Source organism: Sceloporus occidentalis, unplaced genomic scaffold, assembly GCF_023333645.1.
Source record: "Sceloporus occidentalis isolate IW3139 unplaced genomic scaffold, rSceOcc1.0.p SCAF_8, whole genome shotgun sequence".
NCBI classification, from domain to species: Eukaryota; Metazoa; Chordata; class Lepidosauria; order Squamata; family Phrynosomatidae; genus Sceloporus; species Sceloporus occidentalis.
Window position 1 is genome coordinate 38,978,304 of NW_028316988.1, and position 18,113 is coordinate 38,996,416.

The following is an 18,113-nucleotide window of genomic DNA, read 5'->3' on the forward strand; positions in this document are numbered from 1 at the left end:
CTTCATTTGTGCAATTTAGTCTAGGAGCATCTTGAAGGTAGGAAAGCTTAGTTTGCCATGAACTATTGGGGACTAAAGCCCATATCATACAAAAACCAGTTAGATTTTGCAGTGTTGCAGGACTATTTGATGTTTTTAGTACCATAAACTAACACAACCAACCAACCCCCTTGGAAACTGTAGCTATGGTTAGATAAGTGAGAGTGCCTCCTCCTGCTTTCAAGTTTAGAACTTGCTCTGGTTAGAAATATGTCTCCTGTCATATTTAGCTGCCTCTAAGCCAGGCTATACTTGTAGTTAGGTGCTGGTTTGCAAATAGTGTTTTAGGCTAACCATGGTTAAAATTCTGGTTAAGTAATTGCAGATAGTCAGCTCTGACCACTGGAAGGTATGGATAATTTATGTGTATCGTATAGGAATATGAACATATTTTAACCGTGAAATGAACTTTTTGTGTTTCCTCATACCTAGGTGGTATTAGGTGAAAACGTTAAATTTGAATCGTCTATCTTTCTCTCTGTGTTAATGCTATTCAAACAGTATGTTAACTATATAAACTGCATTGTAAATGGTACCTGTAATGGATTCATGTTTAATTACTTTGATGGCTTGCATGTAAATTACTTCCAGAGAGAGAGAGAGAGAGAGAGAAGCAATTATTACTTGCTAAATTAGGAAAACAGATTTGAGGCCAAAAGAAACACAATTAGTTTTAGGCAATGGAAGGATCTCATTCACCTTGGGCTAAATATAATGAGGAAACTCTTCTTGTTTGCTATGCATTGAAGAATGTGTTTTGTGATCAGCGTAATAAGTTCATCAAGTATAGTAATTTTAATCTGTGCTCATAATGATTTTCATGACTAAGCTTTGAACAGGGCTTTAATATCCGCAGGTTTGGTATGCTTTCATTTAATAACAAACTTCTTGATTAAAAGCAATTCTTTTTCATTTTCTTTTCTCCCCAAAAAGAACAAAAAATGTTCAGGCTGAATCACACTGAGATGAAATTTGTTTTTGTTCTTGCTTGGAGTGCCAATAAACAGCTCCGAACACACAGAGTTTTTGAAGTCCAGGGCAGTAAATGAGGATGAGGTGAAGCTGCAACTGTAGAAGTATAGGCAGGCATTACATCTGTAACAATTACAAACATGTGTATGTGTGTGTATGCCATACTACAGTGTCATGGTCCCCCAACTCAAGTCTGGGACAATCTAGTGGCAGGCATACACTGAGAATGAAGGATTGGGGTGTATGTGTGTCTCTGAGCACATGCTCAGCTCAAGAATTTAGCATCACTACCAAGAACCATGTTCTCACCTTCTTTCACACTAAAAAATAATAATACTGGTTTCCTCTTGCACGCTCTTTTTCAGCTGTGTAGCTTAGTTTAGCGTGATAGCAGGGAAGTGTTTTAGTGTTGCAATCCTAAACCTACTTGAAGGCAATAACTTTGGTGGCCTACTGCAGTGCTTGTTAGGCTATGCAATGTGGGGATATTATTTTGTGTCCATTGGTTGTTGTTGTGTGCCTTCAAATCATTTCTGACTTATGGCAACTCCAAGGCAAACCTATCAGGGGGGTTTCTTGGCAAGATTTGCTCAGAGGGGTATTTGCCTTTGCCTTCCTGAGGCTGAGAGAGTGTGACTTGCCCAACGTCACCCAGTGGGTTTCATGGCCGAGTGGGGAATCGAACTCTGGTCTCCAGAGTCCTAGTGCAACTCTCAAAGAATGGCTGATTGGGAATTTGAAACCTGTTCTCCAGAGTCACATAGTCCAACATTCAAAGCACTACACCACACTGGCTCTCTGAGCTACACTGGCTTTTTTCTTTCATGGAAACTCGAGATGGACCAGAAGTCAATGACTCAGGGAATGGCACAGGCACAGAGACCATTGCTTTGAGTAGGACTGCTCTAGTCAAATTAAATAGAGACATATAGGTCTAGAGGTGGGTGGTGGCTCCCATGTTAGTTCAGCAATTAATCTATTCCAGGTTTGAACACAAAGGAGTAATCCAAGGTTCTTGCCATAGTTTGGGTATCATGATTCTTTAAAGTTTGAACTAGAACCTAAAACAGATTCATCATCAAACTGACATTGGAGCCGCCAGCTGCCACTGAGTACATCCTGATCTTCCTTCTGCCTCCAACGTATTTAGGAATGTTACCTTAAACATTTGGCTTTTATTTAGAGAAGAGAGATCAGTGCCTCAGCCGTTGACTGAAATCCAGATTAGATGTTATCTTGGCAGACAAGTGGTCTCAAGACTAAGGAAAAGGCAAAGGAAAAAAACACACATTTATTGTAAAATCATATTTAATTTTTCTAGAACAATGGATGTCCAAGGCAGCTTATAAAAGGCTTCTTAAAACCTCAGGACAAATAAAAATAGCACTAAAAGCCACACATAACAAATCTTAATAAAAGAGGATTGCTTGATGGGAAGGATGAATTGTGGGGTTAACATCCTTGTACTGATTGGTCCTACTTTCAGAGCCCAGAATGGAAAACAAACTGTAATGATTTGTTCTTGTACCCATTTGTTTGTCTTTTTAACTGTTCACTATACCTGCAGAAGTCTTCTCCAGCACCGCATCTCAAATGAGTGGATTTAGACCCATACTTTCTGGTTATCCCCCTCCCTTTTTAATATACCCACTTAAAGCTTTCCTATTGCTACTTTTCTAACTAAGAAACCTCTATCAAACCAACATTCAACGGTAGCTGTGGTTCAACGGCTTTCCTACCCAGAGGCTGCATTTTTGTATCTAAGAACAAACAGGCTTTTCAGTAGGGAAGGTGATGACCTGACATCTCATCCTGAGTCAGAAGATGCTTGTAGACACATCTCTCAGTCTCAAGGTAACCAAAAGGCATGGCTCTGAGTAGAAAAAGAAAGAAAGAAGCAGACTACTTGTAGCTTTTATTAAAAATCAGTGTTTCAATACTTTTGTACTGTACTGTACTGAATAACTCTGGCAGTTCATCTCAATGGCCCTAGGCTGGTTGAAGACAAATGTAATGATCAGAGTTTTAAAAGCTTACCTCTCTTGGACTACATTTCCCAGAATCTTCAAGACAGGCCAGGCTGGATTGAGGATTCTGAGCATTGTAGTCCAGAACAAATACCTTTTCTAAGCTCTGAGTGAGATAAAACATTATCAACATAGTCATTAGGTTAGTCTGAATAAGCAGTTAATAAGCAAAAGAAAATAATTCTGCACCAAGAAAACCCAAATTCTGCAACCAGGATAAATTACGTAAATAGGATAGATTTCTATAACTTTGCATAATATCTTTCATGGAACATGGCACTGAGAACTATTTTGGAAGAAAGGCAGGATATAAATCTAATAAAGAAATAAATGATAAAACTATGTAGAGCATTGAAACTCATCTCCTGGCCAGCTTATGGAAATGTAGGCTTGGAGCATAAGACAGAGAAGAATGTGAGGGTTACTATAATCTGTGCCTCTTGAGTTTACATGTAAAGGATGTCAGTTTTCAGTGTTTCCCGTGTTAAAAACAATCAAGCAAACAAACATAGATCTCTGAAAATAGAAAACTAAAACACGGTTGTTCTAGGCCAGTTCTTCCCCTGCTGTGCCAATTTTCTGATTTCATGGAATGAATTCTCCCTCCTGTGGTCTGAGGTCGTGCAGCCCTCTCTCCCTACCTTCTTTTCCATCTCTTCAGTCAAATATTGCTCCTGTCCATGTAGATCAAGCACCTATTTATTTGGTCATTTCTTTGAGGTGGCCCGTGGGTTTTTTTCAAGCTTATCTCACCATGCCTAAGTTCTAGCAACTTGATGATGTTAAAACAAAAGGGTGAGGATCCATAACAACGTCAGTTCAGCTCCTTTTGAGATTTTCCTGTCCCTTACATTGTACTGATTTGCTGGAGACAGGCAGCAGACCTGCTTATCATGACTAAGCTCCTTGTTCCAGCAGATTAGGGAGTTGCGGTGGTTTGGCAAGAAGAAGCAGACAGGGACTGAAGCAGCCCTGAGTCCTGTACTGACAACCTGACTGGGTGGGACACCGAAAATTACAACTGTCTGCCAGGATACAGCAGTACCTGGGAGGCACACACCCTCTGCCTTGCAATCTCACTGATCCATCCCAAGAGCATGGGCTGAGTGCAGCAACGGAGAAAGGATCTTCTCTCCCACTTAGAAGTAATCTCTTCTTTCCTGCTACTTCACATGCCCCTAACTGGTTGCTACTTGGCCATCCAAAAGTGAGCCCATGGTATACTCATGATTCCTGGATTTTCTAAGCCTACATACAGACATGTGTGTATGTATGTGCCTTCAAGTCACATGTCGATTTATGGCAACCCCACAGATTCCATATGGTTTTCTAAGGCAAAAAATGCTCAGAGGTTGTTTTGCCAATTGTTGTTGTTGTGGTGGCCTTCAAGTCTTTTCCTATTTATGGTAACTTCAAGGTGAACCTATCATGGGGTTTTCTACACAAGATTTCAGAGGAGTGTGAAGTTGAAGGCTTTCACGGCTGGCATCCATAGTTTTTTGTGGGTATTTGGACAATGTGGCCATGTTCTGGAAGAGTTTATTCCTGACGTTTCACCAGCATTTGTGGCTGGCATCTTCAGGGAATGCTGGCATGGAGGTGTGTGGGGTATACATAGTGTGTGACCCTTGGTTATGAGGAAGTGATTTACATGTTAATCTGTGTGATGGTCCTTTGTTGAATGGTAAGGCCTCAGGATGGGAGGGTATGCAAGGAGGATTTGTGTCTATTTAATTAGTGATCCATTGTCTGCTGGAGAACCCCTGACCCTGGCTGATGTTCATTTACATGTGCTGAGTCTTGATTTTGGTGTTTTTCAGGATTGGTAGCCAAACTTCAGGTCAGGTCAGAATGCACAGGGAAGCCACTGAAATCCACCAAATCAGTAAGGCGGATGCACAAAAGGTCCTCCCCATTCCTTTTTAGCAGAAAAATAAAGACAGATACTGCTTCTGAACCTGGCCATCACACCAAATAGCCAGAGATGGACCCGTGATCTGTGGTTTCTAATCCCTTAAGAGAGTGTTACCCGTAATACAGACACACACTCCTCTGTCCCATTTTGATCCTGTTCTTTCTGATCTAACAGGTTCCGCAAGTTTTGAAGTACTGCAGAACCGTGCAAAACCTGTTCGACCCAATTGCGATTGTGGGATAACAATGTCCTGATATCTCCAATCACTTTAAGAATGCAAAGCAAATGAACGCATGCCTCAATCAATCTGGTCCGAGTTGCATTGTAAATCCTGACATTCAAACTAGCAAGCGCAAAACAATGGTCTGCAGAACATGAGTGCAACTGACAAAGGGTGCTGCACTCTACTGTCAATGTAGATGTAACTGTGAAAGGGCAACCTGTTTGACATAGCTCAGCCTCTACAGAAAAAACACAGTTGTCATGGTAAGTATTCATACTTCCCATAGCAACAACAGAACTAGACCTGGCAGGAGAGCGATGCTGGGGGCCCTGGCCCTCCAGAGAATGTGCTCCTAGCATCCTTTTTTACCTATCTTTGCTAATAAATCAATATTTCCTTGCTATGTTGCTGCAGAGCCAGCGTGGTGCAGTGTTTTGAGTGTAGAACTAGGACTCTGGAGTTCAGGGTTCGAATCCAAACTCACCATTGAAACCCACTGGGTGACCTTGGATGAGTCACATACTCTCAGCCCTGGAAAACCTCATGATAGGTTCACCTTAAGGTTGCCAGAAGTGGGAAATGACTTGAAGGCACACAACAACAACAACAACAACAACAAAATCTTGATGCAAAGCCCTTATTTTCATTTCTGGTACCAATGAAGTGGCAGCCGGATGTAAGGATGTCATGATGTTTAGACCAGTGGTACCCAAAGTGGTGGTCTGCAGCAGTCCTGTAAAATGCAACCTGCCATCTGGCAGAGAGCAAGGATAGGGCCAACCTGGCCTCTCTGGGGACAGAGATTTTGTGATATTTTGCCTTCCCTGTCAGAGAGCTTTGGTGCCGCGACAAACTAGAAACCCCAGGATTCCAGAGCATTGAGCCATGGCAGTTAAAGCAATGTCAAACTGCATTAATTCTGCAGTGTGGCAGCAGCCTCTGCTTCTGTCACCCAGCTGTTGCTGCTGCTGTTGTTTTTAGGTACTCCTTTCAAATGTCCTGGATGCTTCTTAAGAGGAGAAAGGCCTGTTATTGGTGTTTTGAATAAGAATTAGGAACAATGTATAAATCATTCTGTTTGTCAACATTTAAGGTTATTCTCTTGGAAATGCTAATTACAGAGAATAGAAAGAGGAAGATGTTTTTTTTAAAAAAAATATCAAATCTACATTCTAGTTTATGTATTTTTTTTAAAAAATGTTCTCTGACAGGGAAGATCTGAAACCCATTTTAAGTGCCACTTGTGGGTGGGGGGAAGTACCTTCAGTTCCATTTGTACTTGGTGACCCACTTACGTTGCCTGGAGAGTATCCAAGGAAGCACTTTGCTCAGTGCTTAAGGTTTCAGGCTTTGCCAGGAGCTTCCTGCTTGCTCCATCGTGCCATTTGTGGCAAAGGGTGGAGTAAATTCCTGTAGTAGATGGTAGCACCCAGGAGGATACGGGCAGATAGTTTTTATTTAGGCTAGATACATTAGCAAGGACAAAACAAAACAGAAGCAAATCGTTTTTTTAATGGTAAAATAAAAGAAACCCCAAGTCCATTTACCTTGGTTTTGTATGTGTATCTGCAAACTGGTTACAGGAACACATAATAATAACAACCATGAAAATTAAGCATGATCTTATTCCAACCTCAGCCCTGCCTGAATGAGCTCTGACCAGTATTGTTGATCTTGAAATTCCTGTTTAGGTGGAGAGGTGAATATAAAACTTTCTCAGAAATTCCCTCCTAGGTTAGAAACAAAAGGAATATTCAATATACACAAAGCCTATATCATATATATATATATATATATATATATATATATATATATATAAAGCCTTCTTGCTTGCACAGCTCAAAGTACGCCAATCATGGCAAGGGTTTTGGTGTGAATCTGCTAATTCATATGAAAACAGTACCTTGCTGACATGAGAAAGGAAATGCCATCTGATGACGGAAGAGAATTCTACTTCATTCATAAAGGGCTTTCAACACCACTTCGGATCACATGGGAATGCTATATGCAGGGTTTGTGCAGGGTTATACAGTCCAAAGTAGTTTTCCTTTCCACTGCTTCCCCCAGCAGAGTGACATTAAAATATTTTGGAATTGTTCATATGATCTCTCTAGGAATAGTGGTTTTTTCCCACTTTCATGGGCTAACCCCAGTGAAGGTGGAAGGCCCACTATACAGTGCTGGATTCTGGCCATTTTCAGTTACTACAAATTGCAAGCACAAAACAAGAGAGGGAAAAAGGGATGAGGGAAGAAAAAGACAGCTGTATAAAAGCACACTTGAGGGTCTGCATATTACATAATATCAAGACTCTGCTATTTTGCTTCCACAGCAATGGCATAGTCAGTTTCAGCTGGCTGCCATGGAGTTCGGCTGACAAATCATTTCCAGATAGAATCTTCTGAGGTTCAGTTATGGATTCCCTGAAATAGGTGCACGTTCTTGAATACTGGAAACCATTATGAAAGGCTTTACTGAGAAATGCTTTCATTTGTACTGATAAAATCAAGGTACTTGCTACTAATTCTAGAACTTTGGAATGGGGTTGTTTTTGTTTGTTTTGTAATGACAACTTCAAAAAAGAGACCCTCTCTCACTACCCTGGTCCTTTCCATTTGTGTTAGGTAAACTGCGAGTATAGACAGTAGGCTATGAATATGTGCCCCATATATGCATGTTGGACAGTGAAGAAAGCCAATACTATAGAAGGAAAATCGACTCATTTGAGATGTGGTGCTGGAGAAAAGTGCTGAAGGTACTGTAGATGGCCAAGAAGACAAACAAATGCATCTTAGAACAGATCAAGCCCGAATGTTCCCTGGAAGACAGGATCACTAAACTGAGATTGTCGTATTTTGGCCACATCACATCACGAGAAAGCATGAATCATTAGAAAAGACAATGATGCTGGGAAAGTTGGAGGACAGTAGAAATAGAGGAAGACTATACACCAGATGGTTAGACTTGATCAGGTAGGTCATGGACCTAAACCTACATAACCTGAGCAGGGCAGTTGAGGACAGGCAACCTTGGAGATATCTCATCCAGAGGGTAGTCATGAGTCAAGGTTGAGGCAGCTAACAACAATAACAATATGCATGCCATATAGCTATTTTATAAGGAACTGTACTGTTGCTCCGTCTTGGCCAGGAGAGAAGCACTCCCTTTAGACTAGTTATGTCATGGGTTGAGTGACCTTCTGCATGCAATTCCTTTATCTCTGATACCTACACAGCCTCTGCAGATTCCAGCTGCATGTACAACTAGGACAGGCCGGTTGTTGCTAACTATGTGATGAATGCAACATCTTAGTGACTATGCTGAATGTGTTTTCAGCGGTTAATCTTTAACCAAGGGAATATATTGCCAATCAGTCAATCCATCAATGTATTCCTTATTTCAGTATGTAGATTTTATGATGTATGTGGGGTTTTGCATTGTCTGCCATTACTTTTTTTAAAAGGACAGGATGACAGTTTTTCCCCTCCTGTCTTGGTACTTGAGGTGAATCCAGCGATACCTGCAAACAGCTTGTTTCAAAGGTGGAATCTGCGTAGAATGTCTTACTGAAAAAGCCGAGAGGTTATGTGAACTGATGCACGGCTTCAGTTTCATCCAAACGTTACCAGCTAGCGCCTCATCTGTTTCTGGGGTGGAGGGGATGCTCTTTAAACAGCAAACGCTAAGTTATGCATAGTTATTACAAAGCAGAAAGATGTAAGGAAGAAGCTATGCAGGGGGGGGGGCATGACAGGAGCTGATGGGGAAAGGAATAAATAAAGGCTCTATGAAGAACGAAGGAGAAAATGTTAAGTTAGTGATTCACAATACTGTATGACTAATCACCTCAAACAGCTTGTTTCAAGGGTGGAATCTGTGCAGAATGTCTTGCTGAGAAAGCTGGGAGATTATATGAAAACTGATGTGCGGCTTCAGCTCCGGCAAAAGGGTGCCCAAACATCACCAGCTAGAAAGGACACTGTACTGTGTTCATTTTCACGCCAGAAACCACTTAGGTTTATCTGAGTGGATTATTCAATAACACAATACAATTATTTCTTTTCAGGTCCCAACTTTTCAGTTGGAAGAGCAGCGGGGGTTAATAGCTTCCAACATGTATGTTTACTCTGCAGTAAGTGTGTTTAGGACTGCAGCCCCAAACAGGAATCTTTTTATTTATTTGCAAATAAATATTCTCAGTGCTCTTAGAGGAGGTGTTTTCTGAGTGGCGCACAACAATAAAACAGACAATGTACACAAAATTAAAATATCATATTTACACTGGCCATAAAATAAGTAGTAGTTTGGACCAATTAGGGTAGGCTAGCAAAAACAGACAGGTTTTTCAATATGTGTCCAAAGATGTAGATTGCTGGAGTGTGTAATTGTATATGCATCTACTCAGAAGTCATTCAATGTTAATTCTTGGGTTATAGGAGCATTGGTGAAACATGTACAGGAGTATTATAGGAGTATTAGTGAAACATGTTCGCTTATATCCTGGCGAATTCTACAAGTGATTTGCTTCAACTGGACTGGATGTCAAAATGTTATTGAAACAGAACTCCTTCATTTTGAATTATTACTTTCAAAGAATCATAGAATCATAGACTTGAAAGAGACCACAAGGGCCATCCAGTCCAACCCCCTGCCATGCAGGAAATCCCAATCAAAGCATTCCTGACAGATGGCCATCCAGCCTCTGCTTAAAGACCTCCAAGGAAGGAAACTCCACTACACTCCGAGGGAGTTTGTTCCACTGTCGAACAGCCCTTACTGCCAGGAAGTTCCTCCTAATGTTGAGGTGGAATCTCTTTTCTGTAGTTTGCATCCATTGCTCCGAGTCCTGTTCTCTGGAGCAGCAGAAAACAAGCTTGCTCCCTCCTCAATATGACATCCCTTCAAATATTTAAACAGGGCTATCATATCGCCTCTTAACCTTCTCTTCTCTAGGCTAAACATCCCCAGCTCCCTGAGTCGTTCCTTGTAGGGCATGGTTTCCAGACCCTTCACCATTTTAGTCGCCCTCCTTTGGACACGTTCCAGTTTTTCAACATCCTTTTTAAATTGTGGTGCCCAGAACTGGACACAATATTCCAGGTGGGGCCTGACCAAGGCAGAATAGAATGGCACTATTACTTCCCTTGATCTAGATACTATACTTTTATTGATGCAGCCTAAAATTGCATTGGCCTTTTTAGCTGCCGCATTGCACTGTTGACTCATATTCAACTTGTGGTCTACTTGGACGTCTAGATCCCTTTCACACATAGTTTCATTCAGCCAGGTGTCCCTCATCCTATATCTGTGCATTTCATTTTTCTGACCTAAGTGCAGTACCTTACATTTCTCCCTGTTGAAGTTCATTTTGTTAGCTTTGGCCCAGCTTTTTAGTCTATTCACGTCATTTTGAATCTTGATCCTGTCCTCTGGAGTATTAGCTACTCCTCCTAATTTGGTGTCATCTGCAAATTTGATAAGTATGCTCCCAATTCTGTTATCCAAGTCATTGATAAAGATGTTGAATAGCACTGGGCCCAGGACAGAGCCCTGTGGGACCCCACTGGTCACTTCTCTCTAGGATGAAAAGGAGCCATTGTTGAGCACCCTTTGGCTTCGGTCAGTCAACCAATTACAAATCATAACAGTTACGTTCATAGTTTCTTTATGGTAGTTAGACTGGTTTGCTTCCTCTGAACAGGTTATATAATTGTTTTAAACAAGAGAAGAAGAAGAAATATTTTCACTGTTCTAGATATGACCTTTGATATTATGACAGCTCTAGTAGTGTCTGAGGATTTGCATTGGCTGAATCACACAGTCTCAGCCCCAGAAAACTGCATGATAGATTCGCCTTAGGGTGGCCATAAATCTGAACTGACTTGAAGATACACAGCCATTGGTTACCATAGAGAGGAACCGTCTTTTTAAAATCTTTCCTGCTTTTTAATATAGCAGTGAAAGTTAAAATATGCCACATGGTTGCGTCCGAAAGGATAACAGCAGCAAAGCACTAGAAGTGAAACAGGAAAAATTCAAAGCCAGGAAACATTTGTTTTGGTGAAACAGAGATGTATTTGTATGAATGTAACTATAATTTAGCACTTGCTGGCATACAAAGGCCAAATGTTAATGAAAAGTACTTTCTTTTTAGAGAATAAGAGTGTCAGAAATATATGGAATGTATCTCTATGGACTTATTTACCCATTTTTCATTATTGTTTGCCCATGTTGCTATTGCTAAATAGTATATGCTTAAACTTTTATAAGCTGGTTGCTTTCCATGTTCTTTAAAGAGTTTGCAAAAGAGCCATGGTCAGCCCTCCATATCTGTGGAGTTTTTTAACCTTGGATTCAAATATTTTGAAAAGATATAAAAATGTAAATTCCAAAAAGCCAACCTTGGTTTTGTCATTTTATATAAGGGACGCTGCTTTACTATGCCATTGTATTTAATAGGACTTGAGCATCCATGGATTTGGATATCCACTGGGCTTTATGGAACCAAATCCCAGCGGATACGAAGGGCCCACTGTAGAAAGGAAAACACTTTGCACATGCTTAGAAGGGATGTTACTCTTCACCGGGGATATGAGATTGTGCAATGTGCAGCCCTTGGCCACACAGAAAGGAGTTTGTCAGATCAAGGAAATTGGAAGTATAATCCAATGGCAATCTGAACGCAATCATGGGGTTTAACGTTATTGCGTGATAGACTACCACACACAATTTCAGGCAATGGGAAGTCAGTCCGAACGCAATCATGGGGTCTCACGTTATTGCGTGATAGGCTTCCACACACAATTTTGGGCAATGGCAAGCTATTTTCGGGCAATGGGGAGTCAGTTTGAACGCAATTCGAATTCACGTAAATTCACTGAACTCGCATATTCACGTGAATGCGTTCTGGCCCCACTTTCTTTTCATTTGAAATTAAGAGAAATTCCTCCCGTGTGATAAACTCCAAAGAAAATGTCCTACGTTCAGGTAGGACAAACTTAAAAATGGTGTGCATGAACTCAAGCAAAACAACAACAATAAACTTGGGCAAGTCACACTCTCTTGGCCCCATGGCAAACAAAGCGTTGGACTATGATGACTCTGGAATAAAGAGAGTTGTCCAAATTTTATAGTTTTTGGTGGGTTTTTGGGGCCATGTGGCCATGTTCTAGAAGAGTTTGTCCCTGACGTTTTGCCAGCATCGGTGGCTGCCATCTTCATCTGTGGATGGCATCTTTCATGGCCACACGGCCTGAAAAACCCACCCAAAAAACCCAAGGATGCCAGCCATGAAAGCCGTTGACTTCACATTGCCCAAGTTTGGGTTGTTGTTTCTTTTTTTGCCTGAGTGGGGATTTGAACCCTGGTCTCCAGAGTCGCAAGAGCAACTGTGGTTGTGAGTGTTGGGCTACAAACTCTGGAGGCCAGGGTTCGAATCTTGGCTCGGCCGTGCCAACCTATTGGGCGGTGGCCTCGGCCAAGTCACACTCTTTCGGCCTCAGAGGATGGCCATGGCAAAACAAACAACAACAAACCCTCTGGAGAAACTTGCTGAGGGAAAAAAAGCACCACTGAGGGTCAGCCTAAGTCCAAAAGCACTTGAAGGCACACAACAATTTAAGTTTTGTCCCCAGACAGAAAGTGGGGCTTTTGGGGGGAGAAAAAGGTGGGCAAAGCTGCTCAGCTTCTGGCTCCATATCAGCCAATTTGGGCTCCTTTCCCCCCTTTTTGAGGGAGCTTTTTCCCTCCAAAGCCAGAGAGGCGGCCCTTCAGCGCGCGCTCCCGCCCTTCTGAGCTTGACCTACTTTCGGAGCCAGCCTCGGGAGCGAGGAAAAAGCCAAACCAACTCAAGCCTTCTCTGAGGAGGAAGAGGAGGAGGAGGGCCCTGTGTGGAGGGGACCAGCCTTGATCCTCCTCATCCCCAGGACCTCGCCTCCCTTTATTCCAGCCTTTCTCCCCAGGAGCAGTGTCCCAAAAGGTCTTCCTCCATTGATCAGACATGGCCTTCCTTTCCAGGACCTGTCCTCCATTTCCAGCCTTTCTCTCCAGCAGGAATTCCTAAAACCTCCTCCATTTGGAGCTTGGCTTGACTTGTTTATTATTTACTTGTGCCGCCTTTCTCCCAGAAAGGACCCAAGGCGGCTCACAGATTAAAAAAACAAACATAAACATGTTTAAGCGAAAAGCATTGACAGTACCATAAACATCCCAAACAGTTACAGCTGTTAAATGAGTGCCTTGAGCTTTTCTTTTGGTCCATGTTCTCCATTCCCCCTCTGGAATGTCCTCCATTTTGCGGTGCCTTGTCCTCCTTGGCAGTCAGGACACCCAATCCATCCTTGCATTTCGCTTTCTCTTTCTATACTTGGGGCCACAGTAAACTACAACTCCCAGGATTTGAGACCATTAAACCCTGGCGGTTAAAAGGGGTATCAATGTGGGTTATATTCTGCAATGCAGATGCATCCTATAAGAAGCATGAATTTACATTTAGGAGAGTGTTCGTAGCTTGCATTTGGTCCATTTTCCAGCAGTGTCCTCCATTATTGCAATGCCTTGTCCTCCTTGGCCTTGAGGACACCCAGTCCCCCCCTTGCATTTCGCCTTCTTGGGGCCACAGCAAACTACAACTCCCAGCCCTAAACGGTGGGTTATTTCTACAGAATTAATGCAGTTTGACACCGCTTTAACTGCCAGGTTCTTGTCATTCGGGGAGACATTCCACTTTCTCTATTACAAAACCATGCTACAATTCCCAGAACTCCCAGGCATTGAACCTTGGCAGTTCAAAGCAGTGTCAAAGTGGGTTATTTCTGGAGTGCAGATGCACTGCAAAGTCCTGGGGAGTTGTAGTTTGCTGTGACCCCAGCAAAATGTAAGGGCGACCGAGTGTCCTCACGTCCAAGGAGGACAAGGGACCACAAAATGGAGGACATTCCAGATGGGAAAAAAACATGCAGCAGGTCACAAGGTGGGACCAAAGAAAAACTAAAATTACTCTCATAATAAATGCAAATTCATGCTCCTTAGTGTCCAAAACACACTGCAGAAATAGTCCAGTTTGAGACCACTTTAATGCAAGTTTCGGTGAGACATAGCTCTGGTGTTACACTTACACACACACAAAACTACAATTCCCCAAATTCCCTAGCATTGAGCCCTGGCAGATAAAAAAGTGGGGTGCCAAAGTGGGTTATTTCTGCAGTGCGGATGCAGCCCTGGTCTTGGATTGTGTGTGTGTGTGTGGGGGGTAGACTGGGGTCCAAAACACACTGCAGAAATGATCCACTTTGAGACTGCTTTAACTGCCTTGGCTCAGTGTTAGGGAATGTTGGGATCTGTAGTGTTTGGGACTGTTAAAGCAGTCTCAAAGTGGATCATTTCTGCAGTGTGTGTCTGCCAGGGATGCTCGTGCACGCGCTTACGCGTCCTCGTGCCCCCTCCTCCTCCTCCCTTCAGCTGCAATGGAGAGGATGCTGCTGCTGCTGCTTCTTCCTCGTGAGCGCGCACTGAGGCGCGTGCCCGGGCCCCACTGACCCAGGAGGAGAGCCGGGAGCGCGCCTGGGCGATGATGATGCCAAGGGAGGACGGGCCAACCCAGTGTGAGTGTGTGTGTGTGTTTGTGTGTGTTTATTGGAGAGTTACACAACCAGTCAGGGCAGATTGCATTGCGCTGTGGATGTGAGTTTCCCAAGTCAGCCAAAAGCTCCTGTCTTTTTTTCCCTCCCTTCCTCCTTCTTTCTTTAACCAATACTCTTTTTTTTCCTCCCCTCTATCCCTCCTTATTTCCTCCTGCCCTCCTTAGTTTCTCTTAATCCATTCATTTGAATATATATATATATATTTAAAAAATTAAAAACAATATTATTATTATTATTATTATTATTATTATTATTATATTTGCTTGCTTGCCACGAAGAGACGCAAAAGATGAGATGGGTTCATTCTCCAGGAAGCTGGCAAGGAACTGAGGACTCCTACTTCTCCTTCTCCTTTTTCTGGTCACTCATCTCCTCAAAAGGAAAACCAGGTAAGTTTTCCAAACTGGACACTTTGTTGGGACTTTATATTATTGATCGATTGATTGATTTTAATCCGATCCATCTCTGAAAAATCTTGGAGAAGGCAATCCTGGCACAGCCAAAGAGAGATGCTGCTCCAGGGGAAGCAAACAACTTTTCCTCCCCTTTTTATCCCTGGCATGAAAGTTGCTTAGGTTTTCCTCACCTCCTCAGTTGAAAAGGTTGATTTGCTGCCTCCTTTTCTTTGCTCTTGCTCTTCCTTGAATAAAGATGTCTTTATTATGTCCCTGCAAGCAAGCAATTAATAACGCAAGGAAAAGGATGTGTTTGCCCTTCCCAGGAATAGACCTTCTTATCGCCCAAATCAGGGTCCAGTTTGGGGATGGACCTCTTTAAAATTTCCCCCCAAAGTATTTCAAGCTCCAATTATATGTATAAATCCAGGAACAAATAAAGATCAGTTGGAAAGGAAGGCTAGGTGAGTGTTACACCTGAACAGATTGGAGAGGTCTTGAGTTGTCGGTGTGTTGCTGTAACTTGGGCATCAAGTCAGAATAGCCATGGAAACCCATAAAGGAAGTGTCAAGATTATTGTGTTGGAATACATTTTGATCTGCAAATGGCATTAGTTAATTCGAAAGGCTGTGCATAACTGGAAATTACAAAGCGTTATTGGAACTGGAAGTGCTGGAATTGGAACTACAAAGCGTTAAGTGTCACAAGGAAGTCTTTGGGTAGATGTGTTGTGTGTCTTCATTTCCAGTTTATGGCAACCCAAAGGTGGTGAACCTATATGGGGTTTTCTTGGCAAGGTTCTTCAGAGGGGGTTTGCCACGGCCATCCTCTGAGGCTGAGAGTATGTGACTTGCCCAATATCATACAGTGGGTTTCCATGGCCAAGCCAACATTTGAACCCTGGTCTCCAGAGTCCTAGTTTGATGTTCAAACCATTATACCACACTGGTTCTCTTGCAGATACCATGTTAGAAAGAGGTGCCTTATTCGCTGTAAAAGGGAGTGACTTACTTTAGTTTTAGGACTGTAGACACAACAGAACTGCCCGGTTTTCATCTCTTTCATTCTAGCAATCTGTTGCCTCAGATTATTCCAACAGAGACTGGGGGAAACGTCATCCATATTCCCATATATAGAAGTTAGAAACTAGGTTAAAAAGTTACTCCTCCCAGTCTGTCTGTGCAAACTGTTGACAAACAGGGAGTTAGAGAAAGCTCTTTCAGTTCTAAGTTAAGTTTCAGCCCAGGGGAGACCTTGTGGACTTGGCTGCCGGACTTGGTAAATATCTGGTTATCTGTCGGCCCAAAATTACAAGTCCTTTGCTTTTCTGGGTGGCTTTTTGTATGCGCTTCAGACAACTCAGCTGTGCCCAGGTGACTCAGAGCATGTCGTCATCACCGTCTTATAGAACACTTGGTCTTTGTAAAATTCCACCATTCTGAATTTTAAAGCAGAGGCACCAGATATCCAGTTTTGCAGGCTTCAAAGTCAGATCCACCATAAGCAGATTTAGAGGAGCAGTCCTGAAGTAAATTAGAGGAGGAGGAGGAGGAGGAGAGAAGAGGGGAAAATCTGAAGGTGGCATGATTATTAGTTGGCATCATCTTCAAAACATACTTGGGAAGAGTGCCACCAACTTCAGTGACGCTTCTGCTCCAGAACAGGTGGACTGGGGACTAAATAACAGCCTTAAATAAAAAGTGAACAAAAATAACACCTTCCTATTTTGTGAAAGAGTTGGCATTTGGGGGGTTATTACTAAAAATCTGCACCACAAAGATGTGTTTCAAACCAGACATTGGCATCTCCAGATGTGCTTCAAAGGGGTGGAATGGGTGTCTCCTAAGAGGGAAGAGTTCTTTATTACGTGGATTATATTTTGCCTTGCCCAGTGAAAGCAGCGTTGATCTAATTAATGAGACAAGATGTTCCATTTGTTCAGACACTGCACTGTCAGAAGCTGTTTTGTCTCCTAAAAAAACCCAACAAGGTAGCTCTCATTGACTTGTAGATGCCTCTCCTTTCCCTGCAGAGGATGATGGGTGCCTTGCCATGCGCACTTGTTGTAAACGTTTCTAGTAAAATAATAAACAATTAAAAATCTGCTGGACAATTAATTTGGATACACTTTTTTGTTGTTAACTGATAGTACCACTTTATTCGTATTTATTCAGAAATAATTCCTACTGTGTTTCTTGGGAGAAAGCTGCATTGGGCAAAAATGTATATGCCACAAAAGCCGGCGTAGTAGTTTTGGAATAATAAACAGAATTTAAAACCTAACACCAAAGCTGATATAAATGCTTCCTAAGGAAAAAATATTTAATAAAAAAGCATTACATAGTGTAGTAAACAGCATTCATTTCATTTTTCACAGACACATGTAAGAAACCGACTAATTTCCATTAGAATATTGTGGAATCACTCTGCTGATCTGTTCAAACAGGGTGCAATTTGAATGTTTGGGGTGGTAAATTAATGTTTATTATTTTTGATGCTATGTCATCTGGGACAGTGTGGTATAGTGGTTTGAGTGTTGGACTATGACTCTGGAGACCAGGGTTCAAATCCCTGCTTGGCCATGTAAGCCCAGTGGGTGGCCTTGAGTAAGTCACACTCTCTCAGCCTCAGAGGATAGCAATGACACCCTCCAAAAAACTTGCCAAGAAAGCCCCATGGGTTGCCACAAGTCAGAAACAACTTGAAGGCAAACAACAGAATCATTGTATGTGAGATTTTCCCATATAAACATAAATAAAATAAATAAAAATATTTTCTTTATTTGTATTCCTCCTCTCTCTCAAAGATAATTGGGGCGGCTTACATATTAAAACTCCATACAGAATCCCAATATCTTCCCTCCCTCCCCTAAAACAGAATTAAACAATAAAATATACACA

At 42.1% G+C, this 18,113-nt stretch overlaps 1 protein-coding gene across 2 annotated transcripts in view; it reads left to right on the plus strand.

Moving 5' to 3' along the window:
- Positions 1-18,113, plus strand: part of PASD1 (PAS domain containing repressor 1) — a 118,621-nt gene that overhangs the window by 19,786 nt on the left and 80,722 nt on the right. The window contains exons 1-2 of one of the 2 annotated variants that reach the window (XM_089536346.1): positions 14,777-14,857; positions 15,096-15,206. The gene's annotated coding sequence lies outside the window, so the exon portion shown is untranslated. Of the gene's footprint in view, positions 1-14,776; positions 14,858-15,095; positions 15,207-18,113 lie in introns of those variants that run through there. The other variant, XM_089536347.1, reaches the window with a different exon arrangement.